Below are 13,186 nucleotides of genomic sequence, written 5' to 3'. Positions count from 1 at the left end.
CCTTCCAGGGCAGACGGCAAGGAGCTCCAGCACTTCTCTTTTCTTGTAGCACTGCTCTCCTCTCCCTTGATGGCATTTTCCACACTGTTGGTGGGACCATTGTGAGGCAGGGGCTGTTATGACTGCCCTCATTCAGATGGAAGGATTTTCCACGGCTTCAATAGAAGCTCACTTCTTAAGATACAGTGAGCTGTGACTCACGAAAGCTCATACCCTACCACAAATTTTGTTAGTCTTATAGGTGCTACTGGACTCTTGCTCTTTTCTACTGCTACAGACAGACTAACAATATCTCAAAATAAGGTGCAGTCACTGGAGTATCACAAGGACTTGTAAGTATCTCCTGGGCTGTGTGTGGTTCCATTTCCCCTTCAGGCCTAACTACCTGTTGCCATGAACTTCTCTTGCAAAAGCAGAGAGGGAGCTGTGTTAGAATCTTAGGGTCCAAGGAGCTGGACACTGACATGAAGGGAGATAAGTGTTCAGTAGAGGCCCACCCCCTTCCTTCTCCGGGCTTGCTGTCCTCCCAGGGGGCTGGACCATGCTTTCAACCAAAGTTTAGATAATAGTAACCTTGACAGACCAATCCCCAAAATTTGAGTAAGACAGCTTCATGTGTTTAGCATGGATGTCATGTAATTCTTTTGCAAAGTGAGGAGGGAGGTATCGTGTTTGCTTCTGCCTCCTGTGGCAGCCAGTTTGAATTTAGCTTCACCTACAATGACAGCCATTTTGAAGAGGCACCGCCCCCTCTCAAAGGGGCCCGCAGGCTTAAAATGTTGGGGACCCCTGCTGTGGAAGTTCATCAGACTCCAAACATGATCAATATTAGGACATTTGCAAGACTTACAAAACATAGAAACGCACTGGGTGACAGAACAAAGCTGTTGTGAATTGGAGTTTTTAATCACTAGCCATTTGTTTGTTTTTAAGTAGTATGTCTGTTTCCTATATAAGCCTCTGCTTTCTTGCAGGGAGCCTTTAGGATGGGGCACACTTGGAATTTTGACCAATGAAGTCAATTCTATGTTATTGATTGAAAAGTCAGAAAAGGGGAGAGCTGGTAGTCCTTGGTGGTTCTTTCCTGGAGCTGAAAGCTGCACCCTTTAAACCCGAGTCTACATTTTCTTTTAGTGGGGAGGGAAAGACACACTCTGTACATGATCAGAGGCATTATTCTCTTTCTTTATTCCTTTCCAAGTTTCAGAGTTCACCCTGGGTTGAACTCCAGTCCGGTTGTGGGGCCAAGCCTGAGTTGAAATGAAGAGTCTATTAAGTCTACCCTTTTTTTCTTTCCGCCCTTCTCTGTAGTTCAGAGTCTGCATAGGTGTTTAAGTATGGGAGGAACAGGCAGTTCTAGCGATGAGGAAGGTCTGTCTAAAAGGGCAGCAGACAGGAGGTCTGATGTGCTCCCCGGTTACCCTAAATTTCAGTGAATCAGAAAGCAATGTGACAGTGATTCATTGCTCTTGTAGCACCCTCTGTGGATTTGGGGAGGAGAGGGGCAGAAAGGTATGTGGGGGGGGGTTGAGTTGATGACTGCAGAACTACTCATAATACCAATGCTTCCAGAAGTGTCCCCCCCTCAGGTCTAGAAACCTGCTTGGGCATCTTTCCCTTCACCTCTTTCCTGCTAATTTGGGTTCTGAATCAAGAAGCTAAAAACAGCAACCCAGTGGCTAAATATAGCCGGCCTGGAGTGCGCACGATGGAGCTCCTTTGCTTTGCAATTCAGCTTCTGTAATGCACAGTCCCTTTGCTGCAGAGTGTGGGGGCGGCCAACAGCGTCGCTCATAGCTGAACACTGCAGTGGGGAGAGGAAAGAGAGCGAAAGCAGAGGAGGGCACGTTGAGGCTATATTTTTACCCCAATAAGGGATTATATATATATATTTGGCGTAAAGAACTGCTTGTATCAGAAGTGACAGACATACCAATAACTTGCCACTTGTCACATGTGTGATGTGAAAGAAGAGCACATCATGCTCTACCATGCACCAGCATAGCAACTGGGGCGGGCAGATATGGACTGGGTTTTACTAAGCATAGCATTGCAATGCCACCCCAAATGCCCCATCGGTGTGATTACCAGCTCCAGTTTGGGAAGTTCCTGGAGACTTGGGAGTGGAACCTGGGATGCGTGGAGTTTGGAGGCAGGAGGGACCTCAGCAGGGTATAGTGCCGTACAATTCCCCCTCTAAAGCAGCCATGTTCTCCCAGGGAACTGTTCTCCATTGTTTGGAGAGGGGTTGAAATTCTGGGAGATTTCCAGGCCCCAGTGGAGGATGGCAACTGGCAACCCTGCCCATCAGTCAGAGTGGTCTTTCACAAGGAACATCAATGCATTCTGCCATCTCTCCAAGTTCTAATATTCCTGCTGCCATTTGTGTGCTTTAAGCCCCGCCCATATGGGCAGGGCTTGGAGCAAAAGAATGAGAGGCAGGGTGGATTCTTTTCTTCCTCCCTGTCTTCTTCTAGGAAGAAATGCAGAGCTTTAGCCTGCTAGGGATCTTTCCCCAACACTTCTGAAGGTGGGATCGGGAAGACTGGTATTCCTTGTGATAAATAAATTATGTCGGCCCCAGAAACCTAATTAAAGGATTCCATGTTTGGGCCGTTAGCAGAGTCTATCGTTTGGCATAGGAAGCATGATTACAGGTGGTTGTGAGCTAGTTCTGCCGGCTGGTGTGTGTGCAGGAGAGAAAATAACAAAAGCATACACTTGCTTTATATTTAGAAAAGAAATAAGAGCTCTTTATTGTAGGAACTCCATACTCTGATAAGAAAGGAGAAGAGACAGATCCTAACTACCTATCTAGTCTAAAGATGGACATGGATGCTAGGACAAGGCCTGCATCCATGCTGCCAAGATGGAGGGGGGAGGAGGAGGGAGAAGTTGCCCAGAACAATGCCAGGAAGAGAAGAAGTGAGAGGAAGGAAATCCTGAGAATAGCAATCTACATACCAAAGGACAGTCAGAACAGTAAACAGAGTGCCCTGACCTCTCTAACTCTTTGGTTTGCCCCCATCTGAAACCTGAGGAAAGGGACAGCGCTGAATCCTCCCCTTCCAACACCTTGCACAGCAGCTCATCATAGTGACATGAAAGTAGGTGATTTTAGAAGGAGCCCAAACCCGTCCTTTCATAGTCCCTGTTTATTAGCTCCCCCAGTCCAAAGATTAGTGCAGGCAACCAAGGTCTCAATACGCCAGGAGTGGTGTGGTTTCAGGTACTTGCAGAAGAAATAGCTTTTAGGTGGCTTGAGGAAATGAGTTGATCCATATAAATTCTGAGGCTGAAGGAGAGTGGCTTGCCAGAAGCCATCTGGTGAGTTCATGCAGAAGCGAGATTTCTTCCAGCCACTCTGATCTCAGAGCACATCATTAACCTTTGTGAACAGTTCTTTGATTTCCAGCCCATAATACGACAAATGGCGGGGGGGCATGTAGGAGATGGAACCTGAGCTAAATTGGCCTGAACCTATCTCTCTGTCTAGTGCATGTGGAGCTGAGGTTCAGATTGATCTGACATACTCCAGTCCCCTGGAAACGAAGACTCCTAACGATTTCAAGATGTAAACAGTGAAAGTCACGTGTATTTCTTACTGGGACTGAGTTGGAGCAGGGGAGGGCGGGGCCTTGAAGCAAAAAATGGGAGGTACACTTTGGCCACTGTCTTACCAATACTCCAGCCCTGTCATTACAGTCGCCTGGATGTAAAAGAAGAATGAACCAGCATAAGTTAAGCTCAGAGAGAGTATTCGTGCACTCATTTTCTGAACCAAAGTTAATCAGATTTTGTTATGTGTGGTACCCCCAATTACTAATAGCAGCTATTTAATAGCCAGTTATTTGCCATAATGAATTAATGCCATTGCCAAAGAAAAACGTTTCTTTTCAATCTTGTCATACATGTGTGAGGAGGAGCATAGTCCTTACCCCTCCCCCCACACAGAGTATCTCAGTGCTCAGGTGAATTCTCTGCTGTGTGAGAGTATTCTTTCATGTTCCAAATACATTTTGCAGCTACTATGTGAATGTGATCCTCTCCTTCCCTCCGGTGCATGTATGCATGCATACACACTCTCTCATGGTCATGTCTGCAAGCTGAACATCCTTTGTTATTCTATGTTTCTTTGTGAGTATCGAGAGCTGTCATGGGGTCCAGGGCAGAGCCTGAAGGCACCTGGTGCACTAGCCTTCCTGATACTAAGCAGGGCTAGGCTGGCCATTACCTGGAATGGGCGACCACCTAGAAATATTCTCTCCTTCAGTACACTACCCTGAATGAAAGAAATCAGATCTGATTTCTGCCATGAGCCCGCTAGGAGGCCTTAGCTAAAACTGACTTCCCTCAGACACAGGAATACCCCCACAGGTTTGACTATGGATTGGATCCTTTTTATATTCTTTTGAGTAAAGTGCTGTGGACAGTGTTGGCATAAGACCTGGGTTCAAATTCACACTCTGCCCAGCCTACCTTACAGAGTTGCTGTGAAGATACAGGGCAGGGAGAAGAAGTGATCCTATAAACCACCCTGAGCTCCTTGGAGGAAGGGCAGGGTCAAAAATGGAAGCAGCTCGACTATTCCAAAATGTTCTATATCTTTGTTGTTGTTGTTAGTGTGTGTTACACATACTTGCTGGCTTCTGTAAACAAAATCTTTTGTTCCCTTTGCACAAGCTTCCCTGCTTCCCGCCCCCCTTCTCCTCTCCATCTTTGCAGTGTTGCTCTCCAACCTTGCAGCAGCTGCTCTCTCTCTGACCTCCCATGTTCGTCACCACCAGTCGTAAAAGGTTAGAAACAACTCTGGTGCATCAGCCACTTGGGCTTGCCACAGAATACATGCTCAACCAGGATCTGCAGCCAGCACCAGCTCCTGCTCTAGCTAGTAGATTTAAATGATGCATGTGTTTTCAAACATCTGATTGTGACATTCACACATTATGTTTTTACTTGGTTGTAAGGGCAATGTGAGTTGTGGCAAGTGCAGTTTTCCCCACCCCGCAAAACATCTGCCGCATGACCAGTTATTGTACATCCTGTCTCAATTCTGCTGGAGTGGGGCCATGGCTCAGTGGTAGAGCACCTCTTGTCTTGCCTGCAGAAGGTCCCAGGTTCAACCCTGGTCCCTCCAGGTGAAAGGATCAGTAGGGGATGTGAAAGACCTGAAACTCTGGAGAGCAGCTGCCGATCACAAAAGACAGTACTGACTTCGATAAACCAAGAGTCTGACTCCAGGCAGCCTCACATGTAATATTTGTTCAGTTCAGTTAGAAGCAGGCCAGTGTTGGAATGGGTCCTTATCACCCTTTCCTTTGATATAGGAGTTTGAGGCTGGAAGAGCCTTTCTCTGGTTGACTGTCCTTTTCACCCAAGAAATGAAGCAGGACCCCACTTCTGTAGCTTTCTGAAGCACCTAGCATTCTCCTGGGCCTCAGTAAACTGAGCTTTGCTGATCCTGGAGCAACATGTAACCATCTACTAAGATTTCCTTCATTTCATTTAATCTCTTAACAGGCAGAGACCCTTCAGGCAGGTACGGGCTCAGCATTCATGCTGCTGTATTTGAACCAGGCAACTGACTGCTGCAATGTGTATTAATTTAAGGGGAGGGTCTAATATATTCAGTGACGGACAATGGAGGAGGTACTTGTGGTGAAAGGAAATCATTCCGGGGGCTGCAACCTTGTTATATAAAAAAGCCCCCTCACTGGTACTGCCTTTAATCTGTTGCTTTTAATAACCCAGGAGAACAGGCTATTTATATTTCCCAACCTAGCCAGGACAAAAAAAAAATTAAAAACCTAGAAAATATGTGTTTTGTAATCATGTCTCCAACAGGGAGTTACAGAAAGGCTTTGAGAGGCAATCTGCGTCCACTGGAGGGGGTCACTTTCATACCTAGAGCACCCCCCCCCCAATATACTTGCAATTGATCTTTTTGCTGAACTAGTCCACTCGTCTCTCACATTTCCCGGCCTGGTGACCCACACATAGAATTCAAAACAAGAACTGTTAGTCCTGGAAGACTCCCAGAGGACATTCACTCCAAGCCCCTTTTACAAACCAGATCAGGCCAAAGATTAAACCTCAGGTGCTGAGCCATGGATCCAAATGCAATCTGGACCATCAAGCAAAGGGTAGAAATGAGACAGGTTACTTGCAGGTGAGTCTAGGTGGTTTAAAGAAGTAAGTGAATATGCTATGGAAGAGGGGAGGGGGGACAAACACACAAAGCTGACTTGTACTGAGTCAGACCATTGGTCTATCAAGAGCCGTTTCCAGATGGCTTACCTGCACCTGGTACGTCATGCCATGTTGCGGGGAAAACGCGAAATATCACGTTTTCTAGTGCGAGTTTTGCATGACGTTGCGTTTTCCCTGCAACGTGGCGCGACGTACTGGGTGCAGGTAAGCCATCCGGAAACGGCCCAGGTCAGTATTTCCTGCTGTGACTGGCAGCAGCTCTCCGAGGTTTCAGGTCTTTGACACCTATTACCTGATACTTTTAGTTTACGATGCCTGGGATTGAACTGGTTTGTTTTAGCTGCAGATGTCAGGACTGAGCCTGGGGAGTGCTCCACCTGAGCCATGGCTCTTCCAGCATGCTTGCAAGGAAGTGCTGATATCCTAGAACAGGAGTGGCCAAACTACAGCTCAGGAGCCACATGTGGCTCTTCTAGACATATTGTGTGGCTCCCGGAGGTCTCTGAGTATCGCCATGGCCATACATTTTATTTTAGTCTAGTTTATTTCCCTCCCTTTCCTCCTTTCCATGTCTTTCCCTCCCTTTCCTTCTTTCTTTCCATGTCTTTCCTCCCTTTTCCTTTTTTCCTTCTTTTTTCTCATGTCTTTCATATTTTCAATAAAAATGTTGGGGTTGTCAGGTCCGATTCAGAAAATATCTGGGGACTTTGGGAGTGAAGCCCAGCGAGGATGTGACGTCACTTTTGTGATGTCACTTCCAAGTCAAAGGTCAGGTGATGGCTCTTCCCAAGCTCCACCCCTTCTGATGATGTCACTTCCAGCATACTGCACTGAAACCCCACCCCTTTCTGTGATGTCACTTTCAGGACACTCCCCCAAACCCACCTCCTCATCTGAAGTCACTTCAATGCATCATGTCTTGCGGCTCTCAAAAATCTGACGTTTATTCTATGTGGCTCTTACATTAAGCAAGTTTGGCCACCCTTGTCCTAGAATGAGATGTGCCAGGGCTGGAACCTGCCTGGAAAGCTCACCCCTACTGCCCTGGAAACCCGACTGTCCTTCATTTCAAGTCAGTAGAGGCTGGATGTCATTTTTAGTGGTCAGGGAGAGGCACTCTGCGCGTTCTTGGATCTACCCGTCTTTACTCTTATTGTCCAGGTGCCAGGGCTGATTCTTTTGCATGCAAAAGATTCAGATTAAGATAGGCCATTGGCTAGGCTGCTCCGGGTGAGGGGGTTCCTCCCCTGCCCCATAGCTGGTAATTAGCTGCATCCTGAGTGCTAGCACCTTCCACAGAGGGGTTCCTCCCCGAAGAGGAAATTGCATTGCCGTCCAAAATCTTTCACTCGCTATAGCCCTGAAGAGAGGAATAAAGGGGAGAGGGGGATAAAATCTTACATACAAAACATAATCCCTTCATTCCTGTAAAAGGCCTACCATTGAAGAACTAGGACAAAATCCATCCTCTTTAATCTATCAAGCCTGAACTCTTGGAGGTAACTTTCCAGTTGGGACCACTGAAGTTAAAAAACCACAGTACACGGGGTTCCAATAGATGGGTAGTCATTGGCTGTGGTGAGTGGTGTCAAATTGCCCATGCCCAGAAGCACCACAGTATCTTATTACTTCACATAGCCAAAGCCTAGCAGTTTATAGGCTGAATATTAACTCATATAGGCACAAATAGCACCCCCCCCCAGCAGAAATAAACAACCTTACTGCTGAGGCCTTACCTTTTCTCCCTGCTGACAGCTTCTGTCAGTATTCTTCTTTTTACTCAGTCATGGCACCCTCCCTACATATTGCTGTGTCTTAGAAATCTGTTTTGGGGGGGCATTGCTACCCCCATCTCTGCTGGTACAGGAGAGGAAGGATGGATTAAGAGGGGGGGGTAGAATGAGAGCAAGGAACCTGTCCAAGCAAGGTCCCCTTCTTCATCGAAAATATCTCAGCTGTTGCCATGGTGACCCACCCACGGCTTCACCAAAAAGTACAAGAGAGAAAGAGATGGCGGAAAGAAGCTTTTTATAGAAAAACATTTGAGGGGGAACAAATGGGGATCATACGCCCCCATTCCCAAAGGTCCCCCAAGGACTTAACAGGATTCACTGTATTCTCCTGGTGGGGGCAGAATTTGGAATACAAGCCTTGAGTGAACATTGTTGTCAACAAATATTTGTTCCCACAGGGCTGCTATGTTTTTAACAGTTGTATGACAGGCCAAAGTGTCTTCTAGCACTATATGTCCGTGCTTGGAACCTATCCACCTGTTGAATTGCTGCCTGTCATACAGCCATTGGAGAAAGAAAGATACAAATGTGACCCCTTTTCTGTTGTTTCTCCAGCAACAGGGTTATATGCTGCCAGTTTTTTTTACTGTCTCAGTTCATGCTTTATGACTAGTTTACACATAAAAGTAACCTTGCCAAACTACTCAGTCAGTACGTGTTGATTTTGTGAACTGACCCTGCAGAAAAATATGAAGGTTGAATCCTGGATTAAATTTGCAACAGAAGCATAGTCTTAAAGTGGTAAAGCACGCTGAATCACTTCAGTTTGCAGGTCTGAATCTCATAAAAGAAAATATTCCTTGAAAATAAAAATCTAGTATATCAGGGAGAAAGGTTTGGGCTGGTTGTGCTCCCTGCAAGGATAGTTTTCTACTTGCAGGGAATGGTTTTTTAAAAGTATTCTAACAACAACAACATTTGATTTATGTACTGCCCTTCAGGACAACTTAATACCCACTCAGAGTGGTTTACAAAGTATGCTACCTCACGACAATCCCCCTGTGAGGTGGGTGGGGCTGAGAGAGCTCTGGAAGAGCTGTGACTGACCCAAGTTCACCCAGCTGTCTTCAAGTGGAGGCGGGAATCAAACCCGGTTCTCTAGATTAGAGTCCCACACTCTTAACCCCTACACCAAATTGGCTCTGTGCCTACAGTCTGAAGTGGAATAGTATTTCACATCCAACTCTCCAATGGTTAAGTCACCACACATTGCTTTTCACTGGTGCACTGGTGCATTTTTTATCATGATCAGTTTGGGTCTGGGGGAGAGGGAATTCTGATTCCGAGTATGGAATCACCCTGCAACATACTGAGTTCCGGAACACTTGAGAAATGGTTGGTGGGCCAACCAATATAGGTTGTTCCAACCCAGTTCCCTTCGAAAGCATATACATCAATTTCCAGAGGTTTAAAGTAGCCAACACCATTTAAAAACCAGCAGTAATGCCTGTTTCTACACCTAAGACAGGGTCCCAATTCTATGTTCCTTTTAAAAACTGTCTTTAAAATGGTAGCTGAGCTTAAAAAATCCAGCTGCGGGCATTCCAGGATCTCACTGCTAGTGTAGTGTAGCGGTTAAAGGGCTAAGATCTAGGAGAACAAGATTCAAATCCCCACTCTTCCATGGAAGCCAAGTCATAGAATCATAAAGTTGGAAGGGGTCTTGCATACCATCTAGTCCAACCCCATGCCCAGTGCAGGAACAGCCTAAAGCATTCCTGATAAGCACTCTTTGAAGATTGCCAAGGAGGGGGAACTCAGCCCATCCCCAGGCAGTCAGTGCCACTGCTGGATTACTTTTAATGTGAAGATTTTCCTACTGTCCAGCTGGTACCTTCCCTCCCGTAGTTTAAACCCATTGTTTTGAGTTCTACCCTTTGTTGCCAACAGGAACAGCTCCCTTCCCTTTTAAATACTTAAAGAGTGCAATCTTGTCACCTCTCAACCTCCTCTTCTTCCAGGTCCCTTAGTCACACACTCCCAGACAAATCTACCTTACAGGATTGCTGTAAGGGTGAAATGGAAGAGAACAATATATGCCATTTTGGATCCCCATTGGGAAGAAAGGGAGGATAACAATGAATTAAGCAAGTAAATAGTCCCAAGTTGCTGCTGTCCCTTTGTCTAATCTCCAGTTTCTCCCCTAAGCAACATTAAATAGTTAACAGTCCCATCCTAAGCAGAGTTCTACCCTTTAAAACCCATTGACCTCAATTGACTTAGAAGTGTGTAACTCTGCTTAGGACAGTGCTGTAAACGTGTTTTATGGTGCCATCCTAAACACAGTTATTCTAGTCTAAGCCCCTTGAAATCAATGAGCTTAGACTGGAGCAACTCTGTATAGGGTTGCACTGCTACTGTGTTATTTTGTAGGTGAAGGGCCACTGAGATGCAGCAAGCAAATAACTGGCTTTCCATATACCAACTTGAAGATAGGTTTCATTATTCCAACATTGCCAGTATTCAGAATAATCTCAGAAGCTAAGCAGGGTCAGTACTTGGATGGGTGGACCACCAAGGAAGATTCTGCAGAGGAAGGCAATGGCAAACCACCTCTGCTTATTGTCTTGAAACCCCCTTGCAACGTTTGCGACTTGAATGCACATGGATATGCAATGGTTAATATGTGGTGCCCTTTTTGAGCCCTCGTTCTGCCGAGGGCAGGTGTGCCTACTGCCCCCACCTAATTATACAATGAGCAGTTATGTTTTTAAAAAAAACCAATTCAGATTAAATTCTGTATTAAAACAACCCCACTTCAGTTTAAGCTTTGGCCTTAGGCCAATTCAAACCAAACAAGGGCTTACAGAATCTCTTCAAAAGTCAAAGGTAAAGTCAAAGAACTGGGATAAACCAATAAGATTAGCTATTAAATTTGCTGAAATTGTGTAGGAGGGGGAAAGGAGGGAGGGGGTCACAAGAGAAGAAGAATGAGATAAAAAGGAATAAATGGAGGTGGAAAGAAACCCTGGTAGGTTGCCCCGAGGAAGGCTGGGATGAAAATTAGATGGTTGGAGCATGGGTTGGATCCAAGGGCCACAACCTGGGTCTTCGCCAACTTTTGAGGACTCCATGGCAGATACCAGCTTGTCCTATTTCCAGTGTAGAAATGAGATGTGTTTATTTTGGAGCTTCTAGTCCTCTCTCCCTTCATGACAGTGTTCAAGGCTGTTGTTTTTCCTTGCGGAGTCTTTGGAAGTTGAAACTGGTGTAGCTTAACTGTATGCTGGGCCAGAGATCTGTGTTGCTGCTGAACTCGGAACTCTCCAAGTAGCGTTGGGTGAATTTATAAAATGGAGCCTGTTTTTCAGACTAAAGAGGTATCCTGCTTAGGTTAAATTCTGGGGCATTTTAGTTTGTTTTTGTGGAATGGCGGCGGGCTGCATTGTTTTGCTGGTTTTAGATCTTGTGTGATAATTTGTGACGCCTCCCCCTGCTCCCAGTATTAGTTTATTGTATGTTGAAATTTTGTCTTGCCTTTTTTGGGATAGAAGAAGTGGGTAAAAATTCTAAAATAAACAAAGAAAGAAAATGTAGGAAATGGTGCTTGATTTGTTTTTCAGAAGCGCCAGCCTGTTAGGTGACGCTGTAAACAAGCAGGATGTGCTCCCAACAAGCTGCTTGGGGCTGGGCAAAGAGGTCTTGTGTTTAGGGTTGCCAACAATCTGTAGAAAAAAATGTCCCACTCCCTCAATAGACAGTTACTGGGATGTGATTTACCTCCTTGCCATGAAAAGCTTTACCAGTCCGTTTTCATACAGTAAGCCTCTGTTAAAGGGACAGGATGTTTTTGGTCCATATAGTTGGCAACTCTACTTTGGGTATATTTTCCCCACCTCTGGATTGGATAAATAGTAATATAAGGCCAGGCTTGTAAAAACTAGATCTGTCCCATCAGTTATTCCCCCTAAGAGGGAATTAAAAAAACCTTCCTGTTACGGTTGCCTACCAGGTACAGTCCTGGCTATTAAATTGTGATGGTTGATTGCCAGTAGCACATACCTGAAATAGAAATTCCCAGGTCCAGCTGAATCAGTCTACAGCATGAAAGGATGACTGGCTGGTCCGAATGAGCCATCTCAGGCCTATCAGACCCTCCAGGCAAAATTTCCGCTTCTCCTGCCCTCCCTACAGTGGCATTTTTGTGGTGTTCATCTGTGCTCTGAGCTGCACACCAGAAGCTCTTTCACTGTATTTTTTGTTTCATCCCTTCATTAGTCAACCTTCAATGACTGGAAGCTGAGTGTATTAACTGACTCCACTAAGACGTGATTCTTTTGACGTTGTTTGGGGAGGGGGGTATATCAAAGTTCTAGCAATGGTGTTGCAGTTTTGGGACCAGCTCTCACACACGTGCAAATAGATGCTGCAGAGACATGCATGTATCAACCCAGCCAGATATATCACAAAGAAAAAGTGACATGGATGGTTTTGGGGAGGAAGGTGGAAGCTTTGAGTGGCTGTACAGTGTGTAGGGCATTGCAGAGGGAGCATTTGCCAAGCCCCTTCCCTGTTATCCTGGGGCCTGCACTCCAGGAAGCTACCGGTTGGGCTCTGTCCCTTTAAAGCTGGCAGAGTGGTTGCGTGGGGGTACTGACGTGGCTGAATTCTGCCTTTTGCTGCCAAAATAGGGAAAAGGCTGGAATGCTTTAAAAGGAAAATCAGCAGCACCAAGCAACCAGGCTCTGACATCACTGCCACCCCCCTCCCCTTCCTCGCAGCCTGCATCATATTGCCATGGTAACGGCGTATAAATGGCATCCAGGGCATGAATGCTTTTGAGTGGCATCTCAGGGGTGGGAGGAGGAGCACTTTGGTTTGAAATGCATCCATTCAGTATTCTCTCTGCAGTGAATCTAGCCGAGAGGATACAAAACATTGCCAATCTTGTCTCAAATCTACCATCTAACCCCCACCAAAGCCTGCCCACTCACAATTTGAAAACCGAATCCCTCCCCCCTGGAAAACACCATGGGAACCTCTCAAAGGATTCTTGTTCAGTGGATAGTTGCTTGCTATGGTCAGGCCTAAGGGTATCAGGAACCATGGGCTCCTGCCCTAGCTGAAGTAGCCACCGAGTGAGGCATCTCACAACTAGCTTTGCTTCCTGCAGGGCCTCTGTGAATGATAGGCATAATTTCAGCAGAAGATTTTCCTGTTGCTGTACCTATAGAATATCTGCC

This window comes from Eublepharis macularius, chromosome 1 (assembly GCF_028583425.1).
Source record: "Eublepharis macularius isolate TG4126 chromosome 1, MPM_Emac_v1.0, whole genome shotgun sequence".
NCBI lineage: Eukaryota > Metazoa > Chordata > Lepidosauria > Squamata > Eublepharidae > Eublepharis > Eublepharis macularius.
This window is presented reverse-complemented; position numbering follows the sequence as displayed.